Raw genomic sequence first — 23,024 nt, forward strand, 5'->3', positions numbered from 1 at the left:
AAATTTTATACTAATTTAGGCCCAATTGTTTTATATGTGGATATATTGGATGTTTGGGAGTTGGATTTCTTGAAGCTTGTGGTACAAGGTTGGGAAAATTTCCTAGATGATTTCCAGGATGATGTTTTCTTTGGTGTAGTTGGTTTTACGCATTCCAGTCGGTATTGGAATGAAATTTTTGTAACCCTGCTAATATATCGCTGTCTTTCCTGGATGCCCCAAGAGCACTTTTTTTTTTTTTTGGTGAGGAAGAGTGGCCCTGAGCTGACATCTGTGCCAATCTTCCTCCGTTATATATGTGGGACGCCCCTACAGCATGGTTCGATGAGCAGTGTGTAGATTCGTGCCCAGGATCCAAACCTGCAAACCCCAGGCTGAAGTGGAGCATGTGAACTTAATCACTACACCACCAGGCCGGCCCCCCAAAAGCACTTTTAATGGTTACATAGCATCCCAATGACGTGGATGAAGCAAAATGTATTTAACCGATTTCCAACTGGCAAACATTTAGATGATTTCCAATTTTTCTTCATTATAAAATGGCCACGAAAACATCGTACATGATATTTGTGCACAGCTCTGATTGTTTCTTTAGTAAATTACCACATTTTCAATAACGATAAGAAGTTCAACTGTACTTTGCCCCTTCTCAGCATTGTCTTAGTTTTTCAGTTAAGTGGTTCTAAATAAAACCATCACAAAAATCCTTTTCCATATTGCGGAACATTTGCAGCACCTTCACTTTCCACCCCGCCATATGTTGACCCAGATAAACTAATCCCTACATCCAGCAACATGACTGGTCTAGGAGGGATGTTCGTTATCCTCTCCTTTTGCACTGTCTCATGGTCCACGCAGCCTCCACAGCTTCTCATGATGTACTTCCTACTTACTCTCTTACGTTTTCAACTGTTTTTCTCCACACATCACTGAAGTTTTGGAATCCCTTTCTATGAAGGCTTTCATCTTGTGGAGATCAATGAGGTGGAAATAACAGCCATCTGCTTCTTAGCACTCTACTCCTCAAAATAAAATATCACACACACACACTGTTACACAGGCTGAAACCCTGGTGTATCACTGCCTCCCAATAATCTTGTGTTTATTGAACCCTGAAGACCACCTGCATGAAAACCCTCAGAGGTGCTTGTTAAAACCCAAATTTCTGGGCTGTACCTCAGGTTTACTGGATTAAAATCTCTAGGGGACAGAGCCCAGGAATCTGTGCTTTATTGAGCTTTCTAATGATCTGATACTTCTTAAAATATGAAAACTTGTATAACTTATGAGAATTCTTTATATCAAAGCTCAACTCTGCATAAACTGACACTGCAACTCCCTTCCTACCATGCCTTTTTTTTTTGGGGGGGGGCTAAGATTAGCCCGGAGCTAATGTCCATTGCCAATCCTCCTCTTTTTCCTGAGGAAGATTGGCCCTGAGCTAACAGGTGTGCCCATCTCCCTCTATTTTATATGTGGGACGCCTGCCACAGCATGGCTTGATAAGCATGTGCATATGTCCGTGCCCGGGATCCGAACCTGCAAACCCGGGCCACTGAAGCAGAGCGCACGAACTTAACCACTACAACACTGGGCCAGCCCCCCATCATACCTTTTTAATAAAAATTCTATGAATCATATTTCTAAATTGATGGTAACATTGACACAATCTACACAAATCCAAAGATATAGTGTGGTAGAGATTACAAGAATCACCATATCTGGTACTCCTCTCCTTGGTAGCTCCTGGCTGTTAGGTTGGGGCCGTGGGACTGGTTCTGGCCACTGGGCCGTGAATAGGATTTAGTTGAGTCCTCCACACTGTGCCTTTACTGTGGTGCCTTTGGAGCCATGTGCTGAGATGGCAATGTCACAAGATAGTGGAGCCAATATCAGCTTGAGTCTCTGATGATCTATGGAGCAAAACCCCTGTCAATCTTCAAAGGATGTGTAGCTTGAGCTAGAAATAAGTCAAGGAGATTTTAAGGTTATTTGTCACTGCAGCATAACCTTGTCTATTTGGACTAATACAACTAAAACCCCTATTTCTTGTGCGTGCATCAGTGTGTCTGATATATCTGAGGGTCTTATGTTCATTTAAAGTAAGTTAGAATAAGAAGTCTCCAGTTCTATAAATATAAGCTTTATTAGACTGCCAACCTCCTAAAATCAACTCCTATCTTTATAACTAATTTTACCACATTTGACTGTGCAAATGAGATTTTAAAAAAGCTTCCTGTGGGTGAAAGAAGAGTATTAGGAAACTTAACGACTTGGAAAAAGTAAATGAGGTAAAAATGAGTCAGTCAGTGGTTGACCTGGAGAAAGAACCCAGAACTTGCTCTGCAAACTGATTTGACAATTCACTTTTTTCTTATTCAAATCCCTACCACTAACCATGTCGGGAAACCTCAAATTTCTCTTAAATACAAAATGCATATGTAGTATAATTACTATATACCATATATACATTATAGTACATGTAATATATATATATTATATATATTTTGCTTCCTCATCATTTATTGTTGAGTCAGAATCCCTTTTTGATTTCTGATTATCCTACTTGACTCTGGTTGTGGCTCAGTTCAGCCATATCTGCTGATATTTTAACTCAGGGCCAGTCTTAAAAATGGTGCCAACACTTCTACTCTCGAAGAGCAGACCCTTCCTCACCTCCCAGCCCTGCCCCCAGGTCTGTAAGACAGATGAAAGAAAGACCTTGCATCCTTGTGCACCTCTTGATAATAGTTATGTGAGACTCAAGGGTGGCATTGGTTCCTCTGCAGCTAACAAAAGTATTGGGCAAAAAAAGTGGGAGGAAGGTAGAGAGAGGTGGCCAGAACTGCTTTGCTCTACTCTGTTCCTTTTTCCTTTTCCTTTTATTTCTATTTGCCTTCTTTCCTTCTTTTTTGTTAGCATAATCTCTGCTTTCTACTTTCTGTTTGTCTTTGCCTTACGTGTCGGATCACTTGGCATGTAAATTATCTAAACGTGTTTGCTGTCATAGGCATCTTTCAGAATCTGATGCAATCAATGAGCTCCCCCCTGGGAAAATTGTACACGTACTAAATTTAGAACCTCAAATTAAGTAAACCATATAAGATCCAGATATTCTATCTTCAACTGAAAGTCTCTAGTTCTCTTCTCTTAAACTACTCCTCTGAAATCTATTTGCATCAGAGAATCTGGCCCTGGCATTTTCTTAGAATTTTTCATTCCACTTTCTCAGTAACAGGTTCTTGATGTTTACTCAGAAACTTTTTTCAGGAGTCAGGCTGGGGTGGTGCAAAGAGCATGAACTTTGGAATAACCCATGCTCGCATTAAACAGAGGCTTTAATGAATGCTTACTAGCTATGTGACAATGGAAAAAAATATGGAATCCCTTAGCTGTCCTTCACTGCGTCTCTCCATTGCTTCTCTTTTACAGACAAGGTAAGAAATGGTGTAAGGAATATAAAACTAGTTTTAGCCTGTGGCTGTGTCTAACACTCTCTTTAGAGTAATGGGCTCCTAGCACTTACTGTCATCAGCATGAAACTTAGTGCAAACCCCCTAAGACAACAAAAAAAATGAAAAGTAATATTTTCTCTCATAAGCAAGACAGAAGTTCATATCCTGCACATTATGACATGAGTTAAGAGATTAATCTGGTGCCTCCAAAGGTTTATTTCTTCTCTTCCTTCTTTGTTTTTGAGATTCCTTTGCATAACTTACTGATTTTCTGTCTTTTCATTTCTTCTTCATGTATCATGCAGTACTTACTCTCCATGACTTCTTCTCTCTCATTACTTTAAAATTCTTTTTAAAATAGAAGAAAAGCTTTTGATTTCAACATTCTATTCTTTATTTCATCAAAGATCTATCAGCTCCTCTAAATTTCCTACCTAACAGGACACAAAAGCGTCTGAACTCACACTCACCTCCTCCTTACACACTCATGTCAACTATTTTTGCATTATATACACACAAAGCCCTATTTGATTCTAGTCAGACTAAAATGACTGGCAGAGATGTATTATTATTCAGTACTCAAAACCAAAAGTTTCGAATAAGATATAAAGTAAAAAATTCTTTGTAAATATAAGCATCACAGAACCTATAATATGTTCTAATATGTCACTTTACAAAGCTCAACTCCAAAAGAAAACTCTGAAGGGAAATATGAATACATTCTGTCTTCCAAACATAAAAGAGTTATTTCTCATGGTTTTGACAGGATTCTGCCTTCTTCTTCTACCTATCTTTGTGAGTTTAACACAAATCATTCCAGAATATCAGCAGGTGGTATCTACTGTTGACGCAAATAATATGTAATCAATCTATAAATCAAAATTTGGGGTGAGTTTACTGTGAGCCAGGTCCGAGGACTATAGCCCGGGGCCTTCTTTCCCCAAGGAAGGAAGGGCACCAAAGAAGTGGGGTGTACAGAGTGGTTATATACCATCCTGGAACAAAGAGCATACAACAAATATGCTAGTAATGTCCCTTTTACAATTGTCACAAGATGCTTAGCTGGCACAGCAGATCAGTGGTCAGCAGGTGAGTGGTCACAAGGTGAGCATAGCAGGTCAGTAATTAATCCTTAGCTTCCAGGAATGATGCTTATCCCTAATGAAATGCTATTATGGGGGGAAGCTACATCCCTGTCTTTAAGGGCATCACTCTTGTCTTTGGGACATAGTAAATATTTAAAGCATATGTACAACGCATGCTCAACAGGTCACGTCAGGCGCTTTTGGAAAAACAAGGTCAGGCTGAATTAGTTTTTAACCAAATGGCTTCCTCGTATACTCCAATATATCCTATTGCTTTTCATTTATTTATCACTACTTTTGACATCCCTTCTCCACAGTGGCATTAGGAGAGTTTGTGCTGGGGTTCCTGCTGAGCATGAAGGGGAAGCTTGAGAGCTGTATCCCATCGAAAGGGTGTTGAGTTCAGGGTTAACTGGACGGAGTGGGGAAGGAAAAAGAGGAGCACGGAAAATTATAGCTCCAGAAACATCACCTCTTCCTCACCTTGGGCCACATTTTCAGGTTATCACAAAAGGAGGGTAAGTAGGAATCAAGTATGAGAAGGGTGAAAGACTTGTTTGGTTGAATTTCAGGGGTAGGAATAAGACTGCAGGAAGTGTAAATTCAGGTATGACGTCAGGTCTGTCTTAAACTCAGCTAGAAAGTCAACTCTTCCCCTGCCCTGGGCAGGGTGGTGGGGGGGGGAGGAGGTCCTCATCTGAGTGTCATCCAGAGATGTCAGAACAATGGAGGACACCTGAGGGGGGTGTGAGCATAAACTTCCTTCTCTAGTCTTCTTTCTCTGACAGCTATGGTCAGAGCTTGCCTGGTACCTGTGGACCAGCCCTGAGGTACAGAAGCTTCTGTCTACACCATGGAGATGTACCACAGGTTTATGTGAATCCTCCACTTTCAGACTGGCAACATAGTGTGTTCTTACAAAAGGGCATCCTGCTTGTAGCGAACACTTTAAAGCACCGCCCAGAGTCCCCTTCAGGAATAAAGACCTTAGTTCCCCAGCTGGGGGAGGGCTGCCAGTGGAGAGCTCTCAGCTGTTGGCCTCCTTGGAAATTGCCTCAGCTGAAAGAAGAGCCTCACCCAAGGTTACATACCCTTCTGAGGGTGGCCCCATCCAATGGCTAACTGATCCAGCCTCTCACTCGTATGGGACAGGTCTGAGGGTCCATCCGGGTGTCAGAGCTCTCTTCTGGGCTGACTGGAGCTTTTGCGGAGACTTCATCACAGCCCAACTTCTCATTTGCCCAGTCCCATCTTCTTCCCTTCCTCTCCTTCCTCAGGTGAGATGCCAGGAGCATTCCTTTACAAATGTCCTGCACACTCGTCTCCATCTCAGAGCTGGCTTCCTGGGGGAACTCAAATCTAAATATTGATATTTGCTTCACTATACTGAAAACCATTGCACACACTTTCAGAATTTTATAGAAAACTTTTAGATGTGATACAATTTCTTGAGAGACTTCTGATTGTTGACAGTTAATATTGAGCTAATATTATAAAATAAATCATTAAACTCGTAATTCTTGTTTACTTTTATTTTGAAAATGATAACCTTGAAGAATCGAAGGCTTGGCAATACAGAAAAGTGAACTTGGAGTCTGAGGGCATATGTCAGTTGAACAAGTCTCTCACGGTGCTAAGCAAGACGTAATGTCAGGGAACCACCCTGGTCATTTGTGCCCCAATTCATTGCCAGTCATTTTTAAATTTTAGTTGTTACTTAGTCTAACTCCTGTCTCCTCCTCCACTAGCAGGGGAGTGGAAAAATACACATTAGCAAACTTCCTTCAAATAACACAACACCTCCCAGCTGCCCCCAGCCCCCCAACAAAGACAAAAGAAAAAAACCTCCCAACCACAGGTGCCTGCGCTTGTATAGGAAGGGGAGAGGAGGAAGAGAAATTGGGCAATTACTGAGCAGTGGAGGTAACCTTTGGGGGTAGAACTGTTGGTGACCACCAAAAACGGAAGTCGAATGGTCAACTCCTTTACCCCCAATAGAGACAGTGGGAGAGGGAGGGGGAGGGGATGGGAGAGAGAAGGAATTTTGAAAAAGAAATGATTTGGGGAAAGTACGCAATAGCAGGGAGCCCCTGATATATAGAAATCTCAGTCTTGGTAAAAATTGGCTACAATTTATGTATAAAGCTTTTGATAAAGTTCTGTTTCCTGAAGGAGGTGTGACCACAGGCATATCAAATAACAAATAAAAAAATAAAAAGCAAGAGGGGCCGGCCCGGTGGCGCAAGCGGTTAAGTGCGCGCGCTCCGCTGCGGTGGCCCGGGGTTCGCTGGTTCGGATCCCGGGCGCGCACCGACGCACTGCTTGGTAAGCCATGCTGTGGCGGCGTCCCATATAAAGTGGAGGAAGATAGGCACCGATGTTAGCCCAGGGCCGTCTTCCTCAGCAAAAAAAGAGGAGGATTGGCGGATGTTAGCTCAGGGCTGATCTCCTCACAAAAAAAAAAAAAAATAAAATAAAAAGCAAGAAAGAAGGTGCTAATCTTTTTTTTTTTTTTAAGTTTATTCTCTTGCCGATTCGTTTCCCCAGAAAGCAACTGTTTAAAATTGAGAAATAGCTACAACTCTTCTGTAATGCACTCTGGGGGAAGAAAAAGAAAAGGAAGGAAAACATACAATATTACAAAAAAGGCTGTGCAGGGTTAGATTAAATTGGAAATGGTTTGGTCTCTCATCAAAAGGGAAAAGAAATATAGGAAGAAATAAATGAATAAATCAGAGAGAAAAGAAATAAAATTCTCATTATACACAGGAAAAATTAAGCTACTTAAGAGAACTTATTAAAAGCACATATGTTAGCATATTATTTTGGAAACAAGTAGAAAACGCTGTCTTTTGAGCGTTCTCTATTTGATATGATCTTGCACAGAATTTTAAGGGCACTAGTCAAACAACTGGTAGATGCGTCTGCTGGTGTTTATCACCAACCACACCCCCTCCTATGACCTCCTAGACCTATGACCACCCCCATTCCATTCTCTGACTGAGAGGCCCAGGGTATTAATGCCTGGAGATCATAGGGGAATCCATTAAGAAGCTTCTAGAATATGTTCTCTATACACCCCTAGCAATTCAACAAAAATGGAGATTACAAATTTTGTATATTGTACGGCTACAAATTCAAATGCAGTCCTTAAGTTCCTTATATTTGATTTTAAATCATTAAAGTTAGAATTTTCTTTCTCCTGAGTTTGGATGAAATATTTTATATGTATGCTAATCTCTTTATCAGTATTTTATTCAGTAAACCAATTCAGATTTCAAGTCCCACATGTGTAAATAGATAAGTGCTAAGCACTAAACGACAACATAGGATAGTTATCCTTGCCTTCTAGGTCAGTCTTTACAAAAAGCCCACCCATTGTAGTAGTTTGTGACAAGTGCTTTGTGCAAGCAGTTTGTGTATTTTTCTATTTTTATACCAATTATGTTTATTTTGAAATGGAAGCCTTCAAAAGATGCAGTGCTTTTAAAATTATATCCACAAATTCTTTATTTCTCCTCTCCTCAAGAGGTGGAGCTTAATTCCTCTCTCCTTGAGTGTGGGCTAGATCTAGTCACTCCTAGCCAATAGAATTTGGCAGAAATGATGAGATGTCACTTCTTTCTTACTTTTTATTTATTTTTCTAAATTGTAGTAAAATACACATAACACAATATGGACCATTTTAACCATTTTTCAGTGTACAGTTCAGCGTAGAGTTCAGCCTTGTGAGAGACCCTAACCTGGAATCACTCAGCTAAACTGTTCCCAGATTCCTGACTCATAGAAACTGTGAGTGGCATTTTTCAGTATACAGTTCAGTTCAGTGACTTTCACATTGTTGTGCAACCATCACCACCATCCACCTCCAGAATTTTTTAATCATCCCAATTGAAACTCCGTACCCATTAAACAACTCTCTATTCACCCCTGCCCCCAGCCTCTAGCAACCACCATTCTACTTTCTTTCTATGAGTTTGATTATTCCAGGTCCCTCACATAAGTGGAATCATACAGTATTTGTCCTTTTGTATCTGGCTCATTTCGCTTAGCATAATATCCTCAAGGTTCATCCATGTTGTAGCATGTGTCAGAATTCCTTTTTTTTTTTTTTTTAAGGCTGAATAATGTTCCATTATATGTATATACCACATCTTGTTTATCCATTCATCCATCAGTGAACACCGACTGCTTCCACTTTTTGGGTATTGTGAATAATGCTGCTATCAACATAGGTGTACAAGTCCCTGCTTTCAATTCTTTTGGGTATATACCTATGAATGGAATTGCTGGATCATATGGTAATTCAATGCTTAATTGTTTGATGAACTGCCAAACTGTTTTCCATAGCAGCTGCACCATTTAACATTCCCACCAGCAGTGCACAAGGGTTCCAATTTCTCCACACCATCACCAACACTTGTTACTTTCTGGGTTTTTTTAATAATATCCATCTTAATGGGTGTGAGATGAGATATCACTCCTGAGACTAAGTTATAAAAAGACTGCAGCTTTTGTCTTCAGTGTGCGGTTCTCTCTCTCTGTCTCTATCTGTGTGTGTGTGTGTGTGTGTATGTATCTCTCTCTCATCACTCACACTAGGGAAAATCATCTGCTCTCTTGTGGGGAAGCCTCAGGGAGAAGGAAGCAGGCTGCTGTGTTGTGAGTACCCTCAGGCAGCCTGTGAAGTGGTCCACACAGTGAAGAAATGAGGCCCCCCTGTCAACAGCCTGTGAGTGAGCTTGGCAGGGGGTCTCCCCACAGTCAGCCTTGAGATGACTGCAGCCTGTGAGAGACCCCAACCCAGAATCACCCCGCTAAGCCATTCCCAGATTCCTGATCCATAGAAACTGTAAGATAACCAATGTTTGTTGTTTTAAGCCACTAAGTTTGGGGTAATTTTTTACGCAGCAGCAAATAACTATTAAGGGAGTAAGAATTTAATTACCAGTTTAGTCAACAGCTCCACAAATATTTACTAAGCAGTTATGCCAGGCACTGTTCTAGGCGTTGGGGATACCACAGAGAACGAGGAAACAGTCCTGCTCCCATGGAGCTCATATCCTAATGTGCCATGTAACTTTTATCTCTGAGTGTTTGTCTGAGCCAGGTTCAGCCTCAGATAGTAATAACTCCAGCACATTTAAGTAAAAGGGATTACACAAGGAATTGGGTCTACAAAATCATTGCAAAGGCTGGAGGAGCAGACTGCCTGAGCTTTCAGAGTGAACCACAAGACCAACACCAGAGAACTAGCCCCTCCAGGGAACCGCCTCCTCAGTTTCCATAACGAATCCTGAGAATCCAGGAGCTGCTGCCCTGCTTTGGGCTCTGAGACTACACTGCTTTTGCTGTGATCCACACCACAAAACAGATGCCTTCACCTTGCCTCTCTGCTACTCCTGCCTCAGAAAAATCAAATGTCCGCATGAAGCAGCAGAAACACAGCATCTGTCTCTCTCCACCTTCCACATACTACATGTGCATGGTTGCTTGGTGGAGGCTGGGAACATGTGGAACCCAAGCTGTATACAAGATGGGTGATATGGTCTCCACTCTGCTAGTCTCTAAGGCTCTCTCAAAGAGGTGGAATGGGGCAGAGTGAGCCAAGCTACAATATCTCCTACAATATGACTGACCGGGGTCGACAAATATCCCCGGATGAGAATGCTGCTGCAAAAGAAGAACTAGGGTAGATCCACTGTATTGATGACCTCTGTTTGAAGAGAACTCAAAACAGCAAGCTAAAATATACTGAGTAGCTACTATGTGGCTGGTACTAGACTAAGAATTTTATATTGTTATTTTATTTAATACAACAGTCCTGCAAAATAGGTATTATTATCCCCATTTTCAGATGGGGAAACTGAAGCTCAGCCAGATTAAATCACCTGGGCAAGGTCTCACAATAGAGAAAAGTAAAAACAAGATTTGAACCAGGCATTTCTATCAAAGACAGGAAAAGAGACACTGCATTCTTAGTGCCACACCACATAACAATAGGAGGTAAGGTCCTTTGTTGGTGGTATTTCGGTCTCTGTTACTGACTGAATGTTTGAATCCCCCACAATTCGTATGTTGAAGCCCTAACTTCCAGTGTGATTGTTTGGACATAGGGCCTTTACAGAAGTAATCAGGATGAAATGAGGGGGTGAGGGTGGGGAATTGAATGAAGGGGGTCAAAAGGTACAAACTTCCAGTTAGAAGAGAAATAAGTACTGGGGGTGTAATATATGGCATGGTGACCATCGTTAACACTGCTCTATGGTATATTCGAAAGTTGTTAAGAGAGTGGATCCTAAGAGTTATCGCAAGAAAAAACAACGGGTTTTTTTGTATCTATATGAGATGATGGATGTTAACTTATTGTGGTAATCATTTCACGATATATAAGTTGAGACATTATACTGTATACTTTAAACTTATACAGTGCTGTATGTCAATTATATCTCAATAAAACTGGGGAAAAAAGATTAAATGAGGTGATAAGATTAGGGCTCTGGTCTGATAGGATTAGTGTCCTTATAAGAAGAGACACCAGATAGCGCAGTATCTCTCTCTCTCTCTTTCCTGAGAAAAGGCCATGTGAGGCCATAGTGAGAAGGCAGCTCACTACAAGCCAGGAGGAGAGTCCTTACCAGAAATTGAATCTGCTGGACCTTGATCTCGAACTTCAAGCCTCCAGAACCGTGAGAAACTAAATTTCTGTTGTTTAAGCCACCCAATCTATGATATTTTTGTGACAGCCTGAGCAGACTAATATAGTCCCATAGATATTATTTGCAAAAATTCTAAGAATAAAGGTATGAACTCCGGAGCCCTGTTTAAATCCCAGCTCCACTACCACTGGTCTGTGACCTTAGGCGAGATCCCCCTGTGCTTATCGGGGAAAAATAATAGCACCTACTTCACAGGGTTATGATGAGGATTAAATGCGTTAATATTTGTACAGCGCAACGCCTGGATCATAGCAAATGCTGTGTAAGTGTGTGACAAATAAATAAGAAACTAAGTCACATTCTATTGGTCAGGAAAACAGGAGCCACCTAAGTAGTTTGAGTAAGAAGTTTATTACTGGGAACTAGAGACTTACACAACTTCTGAAGATAAGAAGACAGAAATGATAGAAGGCATGGACCACAGAGAATCTCCCACCAACCCTTCAGTACTAAAGTGGGTGATTCTTGGAGTACAACCAAAAACCACAGGGAAACACCCACACCAGCTGCCTGCATCTGCAGATGTCCCTGGCTTCTGGGGAAGAAGGGCCCAGGCTTATCTTTTGTCCGCCAGGGTCTTTCAGATGCTTCCCAGTGTACAGGGGAGACTGGAGAGTGTGGGTTTCAGGCTGTCTGCAGCCACTGGGAGAGCTCAGGAAGGCAGGGCTGGCATCAGAGATGAACTGATTGGGTTTCCCTTGCAATTGATTAGAAGTAGGAGGTTTTACTTAACTTCTGACTATCTTCATTGTGATTTGCCTTCATTTGTTATTCAAACGTTGAAGATCTGTCTACAGCTATATTATCAATTCCTTACAGTAAGGCAGACCAAAGTTTATACTTCTTTTACCTTCTCTTTGTGCCCAATAGAATTTTGCACATATAATGTACTATGGATGCTGAAGAAATTTTTATTTATTGAGAAAAATAAATAAATACATAAAAACCTTTATAACAAAAAGGACTATAAACAACACAATTCAAGCAACAACAAAGCAGCCTGAAATTCTTTTAGATGAGATTTGCACTTTTTAAAATCAGCTTTTCTTTTTTTCTTTTTTTCCAGTAATAGTAGAATTTATCATTAGAATGCAGTTGTTAAAAAAACAAACAGGGGCCGCCTGGTGGCGCAGCGGTTAAGTGCGTGCACTCCGCTGCGGCGCCCCGGGGTTGGCAGGTTCGGATCCTGGGCGTGCACCGACGCACCGTTTGTTAAGCCATGCTGTGGCAGCGTCCCATATAAAGTAGAGGAAGATGGGCATGGATGTTAGCCCAGGGCCAGTCTTCCTCAAGAAAAAAGGGGAGGATTGGCATTGGATGTTAGCTCAGGGCTAGTCTTCCTCACAAAACAAACAAATAAAAACCCATGGCATGTCACAAAGACACAGGAGCCAGCCTGAGGGGGCGTCCACAGGCCAGATCCAGGACAATTTGAGCACCAAAATAATTGTGTTAATACATTATAAACCATGGGGAAAAACAGTATCCTATGAGTCCATACTGGTAATAATGACTAACAACCAATAATAAACAGATAAATAACCAGGAATAAGGGAGAACTCTTGCTGAGGCCTCCCAGATCAATGTGAAGGGTGTGCAGGAGCTAGACACTCATAGCAAAGCCTGGGTCAGGCCAGAATCATTAATGGATCCCAATCTAGGTACTGTGATGAAGAGCTTGGTGTCTCCCCCCAAACTGCTTATTAGTTGCAAGAGGGAAGAAAACAACAATTATACAGTGGAGAAATTGGACGACAATTGACTGGGGTGCTCTAAATCAACATTACCAAAGAACGGATGACTATCATGTGCCTCCAGAAGTGATATCCTGAGAAGGGTACATCACTTATGTAGTATTTTGGCGAAGAATGCATGCCTGCATTTAATCATGAGGAAACACTGGCCAAACCCAAAGTGAGGAATATTCCATTTAAAAAAAAAAAAAAAAAAGGATGGGAGAGCTATATTTTTCCAAAATGTCAAGAAAAGCTGTAGAAATGTTCCAAATCAAAGGAGACTAAAGAGACATGACAACCAAATGCAATACCTGACCCTAGACTGAATCCTGTACCAGAGGGGAAAAAAATTCTATAAAGGACATTATTGATTTAACTAACAAAACTGGAATACTGATACCAGTGATAGGTTAGATCAGATAAAAGCATTATATAGTGTTAACTTTACTGAAGTTAATAACTGTAGAGTTGTTAGGAAATAAACACTGATGTATATAGAGATAAAGAGCCTTAATGTATGTAACTTACCCTCAAATAATTCAGGAGAAAAATATTAGGAAGAGATAGACAAAGCAAATGGGGTAAGATGCTAACACAGGGGAACAATATGGGTGTTCTTGGTACTACTCTTATTCTTCCAACTTTTCTGTAAGTTTGAAATTATTTCCACATAAAAAACAAAAAGTTTTTAAATCTATAAAACCATTTTTCACTTTTACTTAATTTTAATATGACAAAATTTAAACAAACATAAAAATATAAGGAAAACTATAGCCAAATCCCATGTACTTATTTTTTACAAGGAAACTTTAATAACAGAACAAGGTCAAGTAGATTCTGAAAACTTAGGAATTCTGAAAGTACACCCATCAATGGACACCTGTGTTCCTAGCAAAAGTGTAAATGCAAAGCGATGGCTTGGAAAGGCCCCCCCACATCAGACAAGGCCCACCCCTATCAGGAAAGGCCTGTACCTATCAGCCTTGAGGGCAAGGCTCCTGTCTGACTTCTGTTATCTTCAGGGCCCACCACTCTGCTCGTTGTAGAGTGGGTGCTCAGCGGACTTTATTGTGTGGACGCGTGGATAGATAATGAGGGGATAACATGTCCCTCAGAGCCCCGTCCACCCCTGCCAAGCTCTGAGCAGTGCTATGGTTTCTGGATTGCACGACCTCCTCTATACATTCATTTCGGTGCACCTAGAACGAGGAGAACTGGCTTACCTCACCTTTTTCCTTTTGGCTCTTCCAATAGCTCTTCCAACTGATAGAGCCTTGCTCTAGAGATTTTAGGTTATTCAGAACTGGAATACTTTTCTACATGTTTAGGTCAACAGAGTTAATTGGTTAATATAATTCACATACATATTTTTTCATTATTAGGTCTTTCTCCTTCTAATGAAGGATATTTGACACTGAATTCAGAAATTATGTTTGGTCCTAAATTACACATGCAAAAAAAAATAGTCAAATAGTGATTTAGTCCAGGTTCTCTGAGAAGCTGATGCCAAGAAGAGATTAAATGTGTAAGAGATTTATTGGGGAAAACACCTGTGAGGGAAAATGGGGAGGGAGCAGGAGGAGGCAGGAAGAGCCATCAGACCATAAGGCAGGTCTGATACTCATGAAAGAGAGAGGGAAGGAGGGATGGAAAGAAGGAGAGTGGAAGGAAGGAAAGGAGGAAGAAAGGAATGGAAGAAAGCCATTTGACTACTACGTGATTCTAAGAAAGTTTCAGCAAGGTCAAAAGGGAGTATTTGAGCCAAAGAAACCTATTAGAGGAGCCCCTATCTCCCAGGAATGGGGCTCTGTGGTATTCCTGTCATGCTCAGTGATGGGCCGGGAGCAGCCAATTGGTTGGAAGTGTGGCCTTGCTGCCAATATACCAGCAGCTAGGGCTGGAGGTTGATTACGCTTCCTGCAGTAAGAGATCTGAGAAGCATATTCTCATGGCTGCAACACACAATAATTTGCACAATTTAGGCTGAGCTACCCCCTGATTTTACCTGAAACAGTAGTATGATCCAAGGCAAGTTTGGGGTTTAGGCCTTAATCATCCATCTGGACCCTGGTTGCAGTTCCACCGAACTTTGAAGAGAGAGTTGTAGTCAGAGCATCCTAAACGAAGATTGAGAAAAGGGAGCCATGTCTTGCTGAAAATGTTAAGCCACAGCTCTGCAGCAAAATATCTTCTGCCTTCATTTCAAAATACAGTAGGGTGCATTACTTTCCTTCTGCCTCAGAAAGACACTGATGCAAGATGTTGGATGTTGGATGCCTGTTTTTCTCCTCAAAGCTGGTGGCTGTTACTCTGAAGCCTTACTTAATTAGTTTTATAGACTGATTTATGGACCAAGAAAGCTTCAAATTTACCTTTCCTGCCAAATGAGGTCACCTTATGGTGGGCCATCTTCGCCCCCCATGCCCTAGGCCTGCTAGAATATCTCCTCTCAGGCACACTGAGGCCTTCAGTCACACTGACATCAACTAGACAAAGAGAGTTGGCTTTTGCCCCTATAAGGTGACTGACTGGTTAGGAAGCCAGTGTTTTCCAGAGGGCTTCTTTGCAGAGTCCCCTCTGCTAAATCCCTCATTTTGGGAACACTGTAAAAACGTCAGGATAGATAATGGTAGGATTTAGTGCAGACAAGCACAGTCTTTGGAGGTGGTGAAATCTGGGCTTGAATCTTAGCTCTACCACACTGCTGTCAGCAAAGACAGGTGACTGGTGAATGTCCAAATCATAGGCTGTTGGAAAAGCTCCAGAAGGAAAGGGAGGTCTAGGAGTAGCTATTGGATACTTAGTCACAGAACAGTGACACTCAGAGGGGCAATTGACTCACTAGGGCCAGATGGAATTGGGGAAACGGAGGAGAATCCAGTTTCCAGGTGGCGGGGACAGTGTAGCACAGAGAGAAAAGCAGCAATCAAATTTCTGACCTACCAAAGTAGAAGGGAAGGACTCAGGTGTAGAAGTATAAGTGAGTGATCAATTTCCTGGAAATACTGGAGTACAAGGATCAGATCCTAACAGAAGTTACAGCCTGATCCAATGTTGGGCTGATGATCTGCTGACCTAGAGTTCCTTATCCCCCACCACATACAAGGGATCTGAATTATTCCAGGGTGTGAGCTGGAACTTTCCTACTTTACAGACAGAAGCTAAGCAGCCCTAGATGCAAACTCTTAGATTTCAGAACTAGGAAGATCATAACCTCAAGAAGCTAGAAGTATAATTTTAATGTGTTCACACTTTATGATTTCTGTGATAGCACTACACGATAGAAATAAAAACTTCACAAACAAATTGAAGGTCAATTTACTCAAAATATGAGATTTTTAAAAGAAAAAACATATTGCGGACTCCATTATCAACAAGGGACTAAAATAGGATCATGGAATCACTGCAAAATAGCCTGTACTCATGTGTCATCAGTACCACCGAGAAATTCTCAGGTTTCATTACTTTTTGACAACATGATGAGAGTGGACAGTCCTTTCAGATTATTGACGTATTGGCTGCCACCGCCATGCACAACCCAAGCACTGAGTTAGTGCTATGTTGAGGCAGGATGTTGCATATTTAGAAGAAAGGATAGATCAGAAGAAGAAAACAGAATTAGAGAGGAGGGTTCTGCTATTTTCTTATGCCTTTACAGGTACTTGAGGCTCTACCTGATAAATTTTATAGTTAGAGGCACTTCTAGACTATTTCTTGAAAGGTATTTAATCCTCTGTTCTGCAAGATTCATAGGGAGAGGTGCTTCTAGTCTTAGAAATGTATGATAAGTTTCATGATCTTTATTTTTCTTCAAATTTTTTTTCCAAAATATGGATCATGAGGTCCATAATGTAGTAACCCTCTAATTCCTTTAAAGGGAAAAAATAAGGCTTTATTTTTAACTTACCCTTAAATTAAATACATAGGGAAATTATTAAATTGTACAGCGAAGACTAAATCTAGGGAATTCAGGACTTAAGGGAAATTACACTGCCCATGTGTTCTATACTTTTTACCCTTTCCCCTACCATGTAAAAAAATTAATTATGGAGGTATAATCTGGTTAAAATAAGCTATAGAGGGGAGTGCATGTTGATAGAGAAGGGAAAAAGGCTAGTGAGTAAGAGAAAAGTAGGCGTAGCTTTAGCACAGAGATTGCCAGGCCACATTATAGATTGATTCTATTTACATGTGCCTATTATTGCCTACAGTGCTGTTTTAGTAACAGCTTACTATGCTACATCTCTTTCCCTAATTCACTGCCTTCATGAGTCCAATGCTTGGTGTCTCCGAGAGTTTAATTTGGGCTCCACAGTGTTCAGGTGATCATTTTGGTATGATTTACCCAGCAGCAGCTCTGTGCACAGCATTTTCTTTCCTAATAAGTCTACCTGTTTCCAAGGCTACATCTTACTGTCACCAACCACCAGTCATGCTAATGGTTAAGATGATGAATTGTTTTTTAATGAGGTAGGGATTAAGAAACCCTGTTTCTACCTGTGTTATCTTAGACAAATCATTTAATCCTTGTGATTCAGATTCTTCAATATTAAAATGAAGAAGTGAGACTAGGTATCTTTTAGTTTTAAATGTTTGTCTATATACTTAATAGTTACCCTTTATTAATAAGACAGGTATTTGTTAGAGGTTGATATTACCATTTGGAACCAGGCTGATGAGAATAATGCATAACTGTAGGTACATTAAAAGATTCAATAATTGCTACTACTGCAAAGAGAAGTAAAATACCTTTATTAGAAGTGGATATTTCCATTTTGGAGTAGGCTGATGAGGATACTTAACCATTGTAGACTCATTCAGACTCAATTCAGAGTCAATATATTTTAATCCTACCCTGCCATTAGTCAGTTCTGTTATTTATACGAGTCGTTTATGAAATGCATATCCATAATCAGCTAACCTCTTCAGATCATTGTTTTTTAATAGGTAAACTTTTTATAAAATTTAGGAAAATTATTGCAAAGTGTTTGTTAATGATTAAGGCTCTATTTCAGTTACTATATCTTAACTGTGACAAGAGAAATATAAAATACTAAGTGAGAACTAATTTAGATATACAATCTGTAGCTATTGTTGTTTTTTTTTTGTGAGGGAGATCAGCCCTGAGCTAACATCCATGCTAATCCTCCTCTTTTTGCTGAGGAAGACCGGCTCTGAGCTAACATCTATTGCCAATCCTCCTCCTTTTTTTTTTCTTCCCCAAAGCCCCAGTAGATAGTTGTATGTCATAGTTGCACATCCTTCTAGTTGCTGTATGTGGGACGCAGCCTCAGTATGGCCAGAGAAGCGGTGCATTGGCGTGCGCCCGGGATCCAAACCCGGCCACCCGGCCGGCCCAGCTATTGTTTTTATTTAGATCATACTCATGAATTAAGAAGCTAACTCAAGATAAACTTTCAGACAGATAAAAAAGTCAAAGATAGAAAATTTGACTGAGAAATTAAAAGGCATATAGGATTAATCCAAGAAGACTAATTAAATTCCAGAAAGAGAGAAAAGAGGTAAAAAAGAGAAGAGAGAAGAGAGAAGAGAGGTAGTAACCAAAGAAATAATAGAGACAATCTCCCCAAGCTAAGACTGATAGGGCCATTATGTGCCAAACAGAATAAATTTTAACAAGACTGATATTTAGCTACATCCTCCTGAAATTTTACAAGAATGACAAAGAGCTCTTAGAAGCTTTCTGACATAGACAAAACAAAACAAACATTGGGTCAGAAGGCATAGAACCCATGCTTTCAAAGTTCTGAGAGACAGTGATTTTTATATTCCAATTTTTATTGTACTTATTGTCACATATTTTCCAGTTCTTAGGTCTATCTTCTTGTAAGCTTGTCATCTGTAAAAGCACCTATATTTTCTCGTATATATATTTTCTCAACTGAAAAATTGGAACGGTTTTTAAATTTATTAACTTCCTGGCCAAGAAGATTCTTTAAATGTAGAAACATACACATTAAAACAAGGAACTAAGTATTGATTATTATAAAGTCATGTGACTGTATTTTTCCTCATTTCCAAAAACTTTGATTGAATGTCAGAATTTGAATGTATTTCTTAAAAATTCATTCTTGTCATTGGTATAAACCATTCCAAATTGGCAAGATAAAGAAGACATGCAGGCTTACTTTGTGCTAATTATGGGCTTTAAACAAAGTCCCTAGGCACTGCTGAACACATAAGGCTCAGGCAACGACAAAATGCAAGCGTTTAATGTCTTAGGTAACTTTTCTCCCACCAAAATTCAGAGTGAGGCTCAACAGTAAAGTAAGGGAAATCCTCAGGGGGAGGGAGGGAGGGAGAAAGGAAGGAAGAAAGGAAGCAAAGAAGGAAGGAAAGAAGGAGGGAGAGAGATTGAGAGAGAAAAACAAAGGAAAAAAAAGGAAGAGAAAGCACAAATCCGGAGAAGTACCTAGTAAAGCAGCAGCTATCTTGAGGGCATTTGCTGATTTCTGTAGACTAGAGGGGAACAACAGCTACAGCGTAGGACCCATGCAAGGTGGAAAGTCAGGTCAGAGACCCCACATAAAGTGAAAACCCTGACAGGAGACCCCACAGTGGATGAACTAGAAAATGATCCATCTCTAGATAAAGGATACATATACACTAAAAAATTATTTGTTGTTTCCCTGAAATTCAAATTTAACTCATCTTGTGTATTTTTATTTGTTAAATCTGGCAACCCTACTCCTCGAGTAAGATAGTAATAGAACTTGCCTGTTTCAGCATTGGCTCTGGCTGGAGGTAGACGGATAGGAAAAGTTTCCCTGAGAACTCCTAACAAGCAGGTCCTTTTACAGTTTTAAGGCACAAATTCATGCTACCTATGTGCCCCTAGGTACCTAGAAGAAACAAATGCAAATCCATTCTGGGGGAACCCAACTTAAACACAGGCTTCAAAGAATAATGGGTGATAAATTTACATTAACTTACAATCAGAAAACACAAAACACTCGAGGACACAAGTCACCATGAATGAGAGTCAGCAGACATAATAAATAATAGAATCAGACATGCAAAGACTAAAGGTGTTTAACTTTCAGATTTGGAATGTAAAACAAGTAAGCTTAATTTGCTTAAATAAATAAAAGAGGGTATCAGATGTATGACTAAGAAACAAGAGACCATAAAAAATAACCAGACATTAAAAATAAAAGTATTATACAGGACTTCTAGAAATGAAAAAAAATTTTTTTTTTCTTTTTGTGAGGAAGATCAGCCCTGAGCTAACATCCATGCCAATCCTCCTCTTTTTGCTCAGGAAGACTCGCCCTGGGCTAACATCCGTGCCTATCTTCCTCCACTTTATGTATGTGGGATGCCGCCACAGCATGGCCTGACACGCAGTGCGTAAGTGCACACCTGGGATCCGAACCCTGGGCCGCCAGCAGTGGAGCATGTATACTTAACTGCTACGCCACGGGGCCGGCCCTAGAAATGAAAATTTTAATAAACAAAATTCGAGATACAGCGGATTGGCTACACAATAGACACAGTTAAAGAGAGATAATAGGATAGAAAATGTGGAAGGAAGATTAAGAGACATGGAATTAGAGTAATATACATGTAATTAGAGTTCAAGAAGGAAGTATGAAAGAGAATGGGGGCAAGGAAATACTTAAAGATACAATGGCTAAGAATTTCTCAGAACTAAAGACTCAAATAATCAGATTCAAGAAGAAAGTCAAGAAGAAATAAAATGAAAGGAGGCAAAACAGATACCTTCTTCTCCTGGATTTTCCTTCCTTTTAGAGGATCCCAGGATACAGTACACATCTGTAAAAATACAGATTTAAGATTTTTGGTAATGGCTAATATGGTCCCAAAACATCTTTAATAATTAGTTTCACACAATAAATCTAGCCTAAGTTTTGCTTTTTAGTCCATATTTATTTTAAGCTGATTTTAGTTAATGGTTATGTAAAAAGTTTTTTTGGGGGGTGGGGGGAAGATCGGCCCTAAGCCAATTTCTGTTGCCAATCCTCCTCTTTTTGCTTGAGGAGGATTGTCCCCAAGCTAACATCCATGCCAATCCTCCTCTACCCTGTATATGGGACCCCACCACAGCATGGCTTGAACCATGGTGTGTGAGTCCCTGCCCAGGATTGGAACCCGTGAACCCCAGGTGACTGAAGCAGAGCGTGCGAACCCAACCACTACACCACTGGGCTGGCATCTCTAAAAAGTTTTTTAAAGGAACTGTATCTTCTCAATTATGTAAAAATTATATATGTGGGCTTAGATGGCAAATAAATACATTTTAAGATAAGGCAAGTTTCCTTCGTTAGTACTTAGATAAGGAGAAGAGTATATACGTTTCTCTTCACCTGTTGACTATAATGTTCATGTAAAGATTAGGAATCACGATTTTATAGTTTTAGGTGTCTGCTTTTTCATCAAGGGAAAATTATTTTCCACTTGCATCCCATGGGCTACAATAATAGAGATGATAATGTTTGATAATGATGATGATAGCTAACATTTATTGAATTATAGTGGTAAGCACTATAAAAGGAGTCAGCAAGCTCTTCTTATAAAGTGCCAGATAGCAAATATTTTAGACTTTGCAAGCCATATGGTCTTTGTCTCAACTACTCAGCTCTGCTGTTGTAGCATTAAAGGAGCTATAGACAATATGTAAATGAATGAGCATGGCTGTGTTCCAATAAAACTTTATTTACAAAAACAGGTGGCCACGGTCAGGATTTGGCCTGAGGGCTGTAGTTTACTGGCCCATGGACAAAATATTGAGGATATTTGAATTCCAATGAATTACTTAATTGTAGCTAGGTGTTGTATTTAACTCTTGCTATAAACTGTATTATTCTTTAAAATATATAATAAATTAGTGTAAATAGATACATTAGATTTTAGTCTTCAAAAAAATTCATCCATATCATGTGTGTTTGCTAAAGCCTTGTAACAACATTTTGTTTGAACAATAATTGGTATCTACTCTTTAGCAATGGTGTTAAATTTGCTGTATGACAAATCACTCCCAAAATGTAGTGACTTAAAGCAGAGTCCCATTATTTGCTCTTAATTCTGCGGGTCAGCAATTTGGGTCTGTCTGCTCCCTGTGGGGTCAGCTGGACTCAGCTCACTCTATGTGGATGGGCCTCACCTACCTGAAGAGGGTGGTTTGGGCTGGGGTGGCTGGGTCCTCTCTCCGTCTGCTCTTTCATCCTCTAGGAGACTTGCCTGGACTTTTTCTGAGTAGGCGTGGGCAGAGCCCCCAACAGCGAGAGAGGACAAGCCCTTGAGCACAGACACTCTTCAAGCCTTTGCTTGCATTGTATTTGCTAACATCTCATTGGCCAAAGCAAGTCACATGGTCAAGTCCAGCTTTAACAAGTGCAAAAATAGACTCCGCCTCCTGATGGGAGGAGCTGCAAAGTCACGTTGCAAAGAAGCATGCATATGATAGAAACAGTTGATAGCCGTTTTTGGCTTTCAACAAGATAGTGGAGTAGCTACCAAACTGAGAGAGAGAGGAAAATGAGCAGGGGCAGCTCAAAGAATGGATTCCAGAGCTGAGTGGGGTTCATTCATTTGTTATTAAACCTTTATCAAAGACCCAGATAGTCAGCCTGCAGAGCTCACACTCTGCTCCTGGGATGTCATTGGGATCTTGTTGTGCATGCTGCCTCACTCCAGATCCATTTTATTGTCAGTTAGTTAGGGTGTATAAACTAGCTTAGTCCAGGCAAACCGTTAGGTACAAATTATGTACAAAGGAGGACTGAATAAGCATATGTGTTGCTTACAGCCATTTAACTCATGTTCCCACACAGAGCTGTCTTTTTGTTTCCAGTTTCCATTCTAGTTCACTTATTTCCAAGACCAGAGCCATTTATTTAGTTGGTTAGTTTAGATATATACTCTGACTGCTACTAAGAAGATTTAAAGCAGCTGCTAAACTTCTTTTCCTCGGTTCCCTTGGGTACTAAGGAAGCACATTCCTTTCCATGTGAGCCCTAAGTCTGGCCTCCCAGTCCAAGTAAAAAA

At 40.4% G+C, this 23,024-nt stretch overlaps 1 long non-coding RNA gene across 1 annotated transcript; it reads right to left on the reverse strand.

Moving 5' to 3' along the window:
* Positions 1 to 1,439: 1,439 nt before the first annotated feature.
* LOC131398840 (uncharacterized) lies at positions 1,440 to 22,221 on the reverse strand. Its single transcript, XR_009216991.1, has 4 exons — positions 22,145 to 22,221; positions 20,739 to 20,792; positions 15,001 to 15,112; positions 1,440 to 1,960 (listed from the first exon to the last, which is right to left on the reverse strand). It is a non-coding gene; the product is annotated as an uncharacterized LOC131398840 (long non-coding RNA).
* Between the last annotated feature and the right edge of the window lie 803 nt (positions 22,222 to 23,024).

The sequence above is a fragment of the Diceros bicornis genome, chromosome 36 (genome assembly GCF_020826845.1).
Source record: "Diceros bicornis minor isolate mBicDic1 chromosome 36, mDicBic1.mat.cur, whole genome shotgun sequence".
Lineage (NCBI taxonomy): Eukaryota > Metazoa > Chordata > Mammalia > Perissodactyla > Rhinocerotidae > Diceros > Diceros bicornis.